The sequence below is a fragment of the Pongo abelii genome, chromosome 3 (assembly GCF_028885655.2).
Source record: "Pongo abelii isolate AG06213 chromosome 3, NHGRI_mPonAbe1-v2.0_pri, whole genome shotgun sequence".
Lineage (NCBI taxonomy): Eukaryota > Metazoa > Chordata > Mammalia > Primates > Hominidae > Pongo > Pongo abelii.
In genome coordinates this window covers 98,124,362-98,134,616 of record NC_071988.2, presented here as the reverse complement: position 1 = coordinate 98,134,616, position 10,255 = coordinate 98,124,362, and the positions used below count along the sequence as shown (strand labels likewise).

General features: G+C 38.1%; 1 long non-coding RNA gene across 1 annotated transcript; it reads right to left on the bottom strand.

Annotated features, from left to right (window-relative positions):
* Window positions 1-2,750: 2,750 nt before the first annotated feature.
* LOC134761287 (uncharacterized) lies at window positions 2,751-8,746 on the bottom strand. The gene is made up of 2 exons (XR_010139732.1): window positions 7,720-8,746; window positions 2,751-4,906 (listed from the first exon to the last, which is right to left on the bottom strand). It is a non-coding gene; the product is annotated as an uncharacterized LOC134761287 (long non-coding RNA).
* Window positions 8,747-10,255: the final 1,509 nt, after the last annotated feature.

The window sequence follows — 10,255 nt, the reverse complement described above, 5'->3', positions numbered from 1 at the left end:
TAGGCCTAGAAACTCATTTAAAGCAATTGATTGCTTGCTTACCATGCTGGATTTTAGTAGCCTTTAAATCATGTTTATTCTACCTTTTTTCATTAAAACATTAGTCTCTTTGGGAGAGTAAACAAATAAGTTAAAACTTGAGTTTTACCTTTTCTTTGTCATCTGATAGCATTATGTCATCAGCACCAAGCAGTAGCTTCCATCCTTTCTTATTCACCGTCTTGTGGCAAGTATTATTTGAAAAACAAAAAATAAATTTAAAAAAAGTCTTGGTATTCTTTTTAAAGGCAAAAATTATCTAAGCCTGCAGGGACATTTCCATTCCTATAGGCTGCGGTACTCTTTAAAGCACGCTCTTTAAAAAATCTGATTGCAATAAGTACGTCCTGTGAAGTGACATGCTCCTTAGAGTAAGATGACTTGGCTTGCTGGCCACTCTGTTTGGCAGCCAGCCCTGGAGCTGGGTCAGTTTCCCCTGCCTCTGGCATCGTTCCTTCTCAGATCATTCCTTTCTCCCTGTGGCCAGTCATTGTGGTGACAGCTATTATTCTTTTTCATGAGCCTAGAAAATGTATGTGGTGGATGTCCCTCTGAATACTATATACTGCCACTGAATTAGAAGAGAATCATATGCACTTGTATATTCTGACAGCCATGTCACTTACACCTTCTCACCTTTTGTCTCATCCTATTTGCTATCTACCATTCTACCACTGTCCATTTCTACCAGCTGAATAACTCTCTGATGCAGGGGTTACTCTGCACCCTCATCTCCCTTACTGTAGACTTGTTCCTTTTGAATGAGGTAAAATTTCCTTGACTTATAATATTTCAGTCATAATTTCCTTGCTACCTCATGTACCAATACCTATTGGATTATGTTCATTTTGTTAATTTTCCCAAGTTCAATTTGCTTTGCCACTAATTCTCTCTTTCCAGGCTGAGATTTCAAAAGTCATCAGCATTGTATTTCACCTTACTTCTGTCTGTTTTATTTAGTCCCATCTGAATCAGCAGAAGTGGCTGTAGGTTGGCTGGTATCATGAATTTTGGCAGATTATGCTTCATGAGTCATCATTCCACGATTTAGGAAGATAACGAACTAGCCATTGCAAGGCTGCCTTCCTACTCATCAGTAGAGAAAACATGGGCTTCGGAGTTAGGACACTTGCCTTCATGTTCCTACACTGCCAAACATCATGAGCTATGCAAAATTTTTAAGTTGATGTATATGGGTATAGGCGAAGCTGCTGTAATGGGAATATCCCAAGGGTCATTGGTTAAAGAAAAATAGATGGTTTTTTTGTTTGTTTGTTTTTGAGACAGTCTTGCCCTGTCACCCAGGCTGGAGTGCAGTGGCGCGATCTCAGCTCATTGTAAACGCGACCTCCTGGGTTCAAGTGATTCTCCTGCCCCGGGCTCCCAAATAGCTGGGACTACAGGTGCAAGCCACCGTGCACAGCTAATTTTTGTGTATTTTTAGTAGAGATGAGATTTCACCATGTTGGCCAGACTGGTCTCGAACTCCTGACCTCAGGTGATCTGCCTGCCTCGGCCTCCCAAAGTGCTGGGATTACAGACGTGAGCCACTGCACCCAGCCTATATGTTTATTTCCAATTGTTACCTTATCTACTCTGATCAAAACAGTCTCACCAGCACCATATCCACATTCTACCCCATGGAAAGGGTGAAGAAAAGAAAGTAGAAAATACTAGTTTCCATTTAAGGAAGTGACATGGAAATAACATAAGTCACCTGTGTTCACATTCCACTGGCAAAAACTCAGTCACAGGAACGTACTTAGCTGCAGGGGAGGCTAGAATATGCCCTCCAAAAACTCAGGGGGGACATCCTACTTGTAAAAGGAAGAAATGAAAAATGGACACTGAGAGGAAATCAGCAGTCTCAGAGGTAATATACTTACACAGTTTTTTAAAAAACATAAAATGATGCAGAATGAAGTTTCCACTCTGTTCACCATCTATCCAGTCCTCATGCCTCCTAACAAGAGGTAAATAATTTATTATTGTCTCATGTATCTTTCCAGAGTTTTTCTAAGCAACTTGCAACAGATATAAATATGTATCCTTATTTCCTACCTTACCCCATATTGTACATGAAAGAAAAAATATACTATGTATAACATTCTGTATCTTTTTTTTACTTAATATATTTTGCAGTTCCTTTTATATAGATACATAGTTATCTTCTTCATTTATACAGCTGCCTACTGTTTCTAAGGCTGTATCACTGATAAAGTCTCATGGATAAACTCAAGGTTTTTTCAATCTTTTATCATGATAAACCATGCGCAATAATAACCTTGTACTAGTCATTTTGAACATGTGAAAGTATATCTGCAAGATACATTTCCAGAAATGGGATTAGCCAATCATATGATATTAAGCCAACCTTTTGATCTCTTTGAGCTGCATTTTTTAACTAATAAATTAAGCTCATATTTACCTCAGGATCATTATGATAATGAAATAACCATATAAACAATTATTATACAACAATATCAAAAACAAAATAGGGATAAGTTTATCAAAATACATGTAAGATCTGTACTCTAAAAACCTATAAAACTCTGTTGAGAGAAATTAAAGAAAGCCTAAAGTAATGGAGAAATATACCATGATCATGGATTGAAAGACTCAATATTGTTAACATGTAATTCTCCCCAAATTGATCTACAGATTCAATATAATCCCAATTGAAATCCAAGCAAGCTTTTTTAAAAATAGAAATTAACAATCTGATTGTAAAATGTATGTGAAAACACAAAAGACCTATGCTAGCTAGCCAAAACAATTTTGAAAAAGAATAAAGTTGGATAGCTTACACTGTACAATTTCAATACTTAACTAAAAAGCTACAATAATCAAGACATGGAATCGGCCAATGTACAATCATATAGTCCAATGGAAGAGCATATGGAAAGTCTACATATAGACACATATGGTCAATTGATTGTTGGCACAAGTGCCAAGATAATTCTATGGGAAAGGATAGTCTTTTCAACTAATCATGCTGGGACCATTGGATATCCATATAGAAGAAAAGAACTTCAAACCTTATTTCACCTATACACAAGATTGAATCCAATGGATCATAAACCTAAATGTAAACAGTAAAGCTTAGTTTAGAAGAAAACAAAGAAAAACTCTTCATGACTGTGGGTTAGGCAACAGTTTTGTAGAGGAGACACACAAAGCACTAACCAACTGGATATTATCAAAATTCAAATTTTTGCTCCTCAAAATACACCATTAAGAAACTAAAAAGGTAAGCCACAGACTGGGGAAAAATACCTGCACTATTTGCAAAAAAATAATAATGACAAAATATGTGAACATACACATAATAAAAGAAGATACATGTTTGGCCAAATGCATGTGAAATGGTGGTCAACATCATTAGTCATCAGAGAAATGCAAATTAAAGTACAATTGTATGCCTCCTAGTAGAATGGTGAAAATTAGACTGATGATTCCAGTTGTTCGGGAAGATGTGGAGTACTGGAACTCTGATGCCTTGTTGCTGTCTTTGTTTAGTGTTGCTATAGTAGAATACCTGAGGCTGGGTATTTTACTTTAAAAAAGGTTTATTGGGCTTATGATTGTGGTGGCTAGAAGAGTCAAGATTGGGCAGCTGCATCTGGTGAAGGCCTCATGTTGCTTCAACTCATGACAGAAAGCAGAGAGAGTGTGTGCAAAGATCACATTGTGAGAGAGGATGCAAGAGAGAGAAGCCAAGGAAGCCAAACTCATTTTTAATAACTTGCTATCATGGGAACTAATCCATTCTCTTAGAGCAAGAACTACCTCACCTCTGTAGGAGGGCATTAATCTATTCTTGAGAGATCCATCTCCCTCACCCAAACACCTTCCACTAACCTACCTCCCAACAGCACCACATTGGGGATGAAATTTCAACATGCATTCCAGTAGGGACAGACCACATCCAAACCATTGCAGTTGGTGAAAATGCAAAATGTACAAGCACTTTGGAAAACAGATTGGCAGTTTCTTATATAGTTAAACATATATTTACCATATGACTCTACATTTACACTAAAAAATAGTTACACAACAGAAATAATGAGTCCACAAAAAAGTATTCATAGCAGCTTTATGCATAGTAGCCAAAAAATGAAACAGCCCAAGAGTTCAACAACAGGTTAACTGATAAACAAATTGTGGTACCTATATTTACATAATAGAACACGACTTTGGTATAAAATAAACCATGGATACATGCAAAATGTAGATAAATCTCAAATACATTATCCTGAGTGAAAGAAGTCAGACCCCAAAATTACAAATGGTATGATTCAACATACATGAAATTCTAAAAACACAAAACTGTAGTTACAGAAAGCAAAACAGTGGTGGCTTGGGGTATCAGATAAGGAGGATGGACTTGAAAAGAGCACAGGATGGGCTTTTGGAGTAATAAAAATGTTCTGTATCATGGTTATAGTGATGATTAGATGAGTGAATGAATTTGTCAAAATTCATTTGTCTGTACACTTAAAATGGGTATGTATTGTTGTATACAAGTTAAACATCAATAAAAAAATCTTAAATTGCTGTACCAATATTGTTTTTGTGATATCAAAACCTGTAAGAGTGGACCTGTTTCTCTAGAAGTTATCACATGCCATCAAACCTTTGCTTAGATTTGTTGAATGCTTTTTTGTGTCAGGCACCATGCAAAGTATTTTGTATGCATCTCTCATTTAATCATCACAGCAATCCTCTGGCATTTCTCCATTTTATGATGAGGATACTGAAGCACAGAGACAATAAGAATATTATCCACTTTGGGAGGTCAAGGCAGGAGGATGGCTTGAGGCCAGGTGTTTGAGACCAGCCTGGGCAACATAGCAAGGACCCATCTCTACAAAAAACAAAACAAAATCATCCACATTATCCAATGTCTAATTACACTGTGAAATTAATAAGTGGTACAGCTAGGATTCAAGCCCAAGTTTGTTACCCTACACCACCCACATCTCTCATCAACAAGCTATGTTGCCTCCTTAGCACTCATATCTTTCTTAATATAGCTCTTGGAATTTCACTCACAAAGGCTAAGAGAATCACCTCCATTGTTAAAACACTACAAATCATAAGGTCTAGCATTTGAAGGAGAATCATTAGTTGTGAAGAGACAGCCGACCAAGGATACCTAACTTGGTTCTTTTTTTTTTTTTTTTTTTTTGAGACAGAGTCTCACTCTGTTGCCCAGGCTGGAGTGCAGTGGCGTGATCTCAGCTCACTGCCAGCTCCACCTCCCGGGTTCATGCCATTCTCCTGCCTCAGCCTCCCGAGTAGCTGGGACTAGGCGCCCGCCACCATGCCCAGCTAATTTTTTGTATTTTTAGTAGAGACAGGGTTTCACTGTGTTAGGCAGGATGGTCTTGATCTCCTGACCTCATGATCCGCCCACCTCGGCCTCGCAAAGTGCTGGGTTTACAGGTGTGAGCCACTGCGCCCGGCCCCAACTTGGTTCTTACTGAATATATGTTTAGCACAATCTGGTACTTAGGAGGCAGTATTATTGTTGTTATTATATTATTTTACATACCCCTTGGGATTCTCTTCTGTCTGCTGCCACTACTACATTGGCACCCAGGATCTGCTGATCCCCTTTAATACCCTGGCCCCAGTCCATACAAAGACTCTTCCCTATTTTCCCCTTAGCAAAACTGAAATTGCTGGAACTTAAAAAACCTTAATGCTAGTGGAGTACAAAAGGCAAACAAGAAAATGCATAATTAGGATAAAAGTCATCTGGCTTACAAAATATATGTTTCTGAACTTAGCATTTATTCATTAAACATTTACCAATAGTGCATACTATGAAAAAAAAAAAAACAATGTGTAAGACAACGTGTATGCTGCACTACCATTTCTGTAAAAAGGGAAGAGAATGCATCTAAATGAACATGCATCTTCAGAAGGATGCACTAGAGGTTGAGAATAGTGTTTGCTTTTGTGAAAGAGCACGTGGGGCAGGTGTGGGTCAAGGTGATGAACATTGTAAGTGAGTCAACCACATCCATTCTACACAAATGCATTTGGAAAATGGACTTTTTAGCCAGGGATGGCTCTGATTGTTACAGGTATGATTCCTTTCCCCTGACAGTGATTTGTTAAAGAAGAGATATGTGACCCAATTCTGTCCAGTGAATGAGAGGAGAGCAGAGGAGAGGTTTGCTGGAAGCTTCTAGAATTTGCTTTCTCACTCTAAGGAGAAATTCACAGAAAGTCCTCTCTCCTATTAGACACAAATAAGGAAGGATGAAGCCCAACTGTTTCCATTTGACAACTGTGAAATAAATTAGCCTTAGGCTGAAGCCCAGGCAGTAGATAGCAGAGTAGAAAAACAGAAAGAATCTGTGTCCTTGATAATACGGTGAAGCTGCTAAATCAACTAACTCTGAACCCCATCTCCCATCTCTGGTAAGAGAATGAATACATTTCCCTACCAGTCAGGTGTGAGGTTTCTATTGCTTGCGGCTGAAAACAATTAGTGCGATGGAGACTTATCTTGTTTTATGTTTCTGTATCTTCCTTTTTAAATTACGTGCATGTATATCTATTTTTAGAATTTTTAAGAGTTTATGTGGGCCAGGCACGGTGGCTCATGCCTGTAATCCCAGCACTTTGGGAGGCTGAGGCAGGTGGATCACCTGAGGTCAGGAGATCGAGACCATCCTGGCCAACATGGTGAAACCCCGTCTCTACTAAAATACAAAAAATTAGCTGGGCATGGTGGTGCACGCCTGTAGTCCCAGCTACTCGGGAGGTTGAGGCAGGGGAATCGCTTGAACCCCGGAGGCGGAGGTTGCACTGAGCTGAGATCATGCCACTGCACTCCCACCTGGCTATGGAGCAAGACTCTATCTCAAAAAAAAAAAAAAAAGTTTACTTGTTCCAGGCATTGGGAAAATCCTCTTTAATCGGTAGGGGTTTTTCTCAAGATGGGCTTTCTTAAGAAAACTGCTTCTTCCTCATCAGTGATCTCAACCACCCAAACTCCTCCAGGAAGATGTAGATTCACTCTTTAGAATGAATATGGGTTGAACTATATGAAATTGACATTTTTTTGTACCAAATATTGGTAATTTCACAGTATAAATCAGTGTTCAGGTAGAAGAAATTCACATGTTACAACCATGGGCATCAGTCCTCCCTGCCAATGCTCTTGGCCATTGAACTTTTCACTCGGTCTTTCCCCAGTTGCTGTTTATTTTAATCCTTTTACCCCTAGATCACAGAGAATTGATGGAGAAAGACAAGAACCCTGCAGCTCAGATCACTATACATTCATGCTGTCTAACCCTGTTTTTGTTTTCTCTATTACTTGTCATTTCCTCTAGCAGCTATATTATGCTTCCTGCTTCCAGAGAAAACCAAATCTTCCCACCAGGGCTATCCTTATGCCCCCTCATATACAAATTGCACCTCTGTCTATAACTCTCAGCATCCCTTCTCTTTCCCAAAGATGCTGTCCCAGACCCTGCACTCTCAATTGTCTGATGTTGGAGCAGCAGATAAAGCAAATAAAAAACACTAATACATCATAATCTAGAGCATTAGCTAGCTATTGCTGCATAACAAATTACCCCCCAAAGTGTAGTGCCTTAAAACAATCACCAGTGATTATCTCAGTTTCTGTGGGTCAGGAAATCAGAAGTGGCTTACCTAGGTGGTTCTGGCTCAGGGTTTGCGGCATGGCAGTCATGATGCTGGCTAGGGCTGCAGTCATCTGAAGGTGTGGAAGGGGCTAAAGATCTGCTTCCAAGATGGCTCACTCACATGCATGGCAAGTTGGCACTGGATGTTGGTGAGAGGACCCAGTTCTTCACCATGTAGTTTTCACCATAAGGCTAAGTGAGTGTCCTTATGATATGGCAGCTGACATTCCCAAAACCAGTGATCCAAGACAGAGCAAAGAGCAAGGTGGAAACCACAAGGTCTCTCATGACCTCACCCTAGAAAATTATACTCTATCATTCCTACAATATCCTATTGGTTGTCATATTAGCTCTATTCAGTGCAGGAGATGACTACGGGAAGTGTGAATACCAGAAGGCAAGATCACTAGAAACTATCATGGAGGCCGAACACTGCAGGTAGTTATTATTATCTCCAGTTTACAGATGAGAAAACCGATACTCATTGGGTCTATAACATATGTCAAAGTCACACAACAACAAAACAGTGGTAGAGGCTGATCTGCCTCTTAAACCCATACACTTGCTACTGTCATCCTGCCTCTGGTGTGGTGGTGTACTATCCTGGAATGACTTTGAATTGTTATGTCACTGTTAAACTATTGTTTAATTTTTTTGCCTAACCATATTTTATAATTTTTCATTTTTCTTACAAAGCTGTGCAGATGGTAGACATTCAGTAAACTGTTATTTCTACCCAATAAGTCAACTGAGAAAAACGGAAGGGTTGGCACCCTTATAAAGGTTTGACATGGCTACTGTTGTCCGATGATATTCTAGTTTCAGTAGGAGCAAATTAATGATAATAATAATTAAGGGAGCTAGAAGGATAACTGGACATGAATCATACTGGCCCTAGCAGAAGGGTTGGGGAGAAAAAAAGAGGCCAAGTTCATCAGTTCTTTTTAGGGTTAACCCCACATTGGATCCCAAACTGGATCTGATCACCATTCTCTCTGATTCTTCTTATCATCATCTTCCTCAATCAGATGAAGTTTCCTAATAGAAAGAGGTTGAATTTTAATGTATTATCAATTCATTCTTTGGTCCTATGCAATAACAGGGTTCATATTGGTATCTGGATTTAAATATTATTTCTTTCAATTTGTTGATGTTTAGGTAAATTTTTTATATATATATATATACATATATATGTAGGTACACTGTTTATTTATAAAAATCTTAGAATCTTTAATAAGCCAACCTCTCAGAGAAAAACACATTAATAAACTGGTGTATTTTCTTCTAAAACACTGTATATTTTTATATAATTAAAAGATGATGCTAAAAATAGCACTTTATCCTTTTTTACAATATAACATTTTTACATTTCACATTATTAAAAATCCTTCAAGAACATTACTTGATTCATTGATTATTTCTGATTACATATTACTAAGACCTCTTTGCAAAGAATTTGGAAATTTCTGAGAAATATAATGAGAAAAATAAAAATCACTCATAAACTCACCATTCAGATAGCAACTACCAATATTTTTATATATTCACTTCTAGATTTTTTGTATGCATACTTACATATATAGAAATGTATTTGTAAAAACAAAAGTGTTAGGTTGTTTTATAATCACCTTTTTACTTAAAAGTATATCAGAACATCTTTTCGTATTAATGCAACAAGCCTTCATTACATTTTTAATGACTGCTACTACCCATAATATCTAGATTATTTCTATATTTTATTTTTATAAATAACTCTGTGGCCAATGACCTAGCACATACATCTTTCACTGCTTGTTTATTTCCTTAGAAGAAATTCCTGGAAATGGGACTGGTGGATGTCACAGGAATTTGAGACAAATCTTCATTTTTTGGCTCCTTCCCCCTAAGTTCCCTCAGTACTTTGTAATAATTCCCTCTACATTTACTTTGTAATAATTCCCTCTACATTTACTTTGTAAGAATTCCCTCTACATTTACTTTGTAATAAATAATTCCCTCTACATTTCGGGAGTGTTGTAGAAATTCTTTTTATTTGTGTGGACTGCTAGGTGTGAAGATTATAAAGTAGAAATATACCGATTTGGGTCATTTTATTGTTTTGTTTTGAAGTCAAGTGGCAGACATAGACACTGGCTAAAGCCAGTAAAACCAGATAAAGCCAGTAAAGCCAGTAAAACAGATATTCATTACAAGGGTCTGGGGAGCTTACACAGGAAGGGTTGAACAATCAGGCCACAGAGAGAAGAACCACCCCTTCAGCAGGAGTCAGCTTTACTTCCCAGCTTTCTGACACTCTGTGGCAAAGTCTGGTTGGCCTGGCTTGGATTGTGTGCCCACCTTTTGGCTCGTGAGTGTGTGTATGTACATGTGTATGTACACATGCACCTTGACTGATCCCACCAAAATCCCAAGGCACAAACGTAGTTAATTTCCAAAAGGGGTAAGAGTCTTACCTTAGGCTTCTGTAACAAAATACCATAAACTGGTGGCTTATAGACAATGGAAATTTACTTCTCACAGTTCCAGAGGCTGGAAGTTTGAGA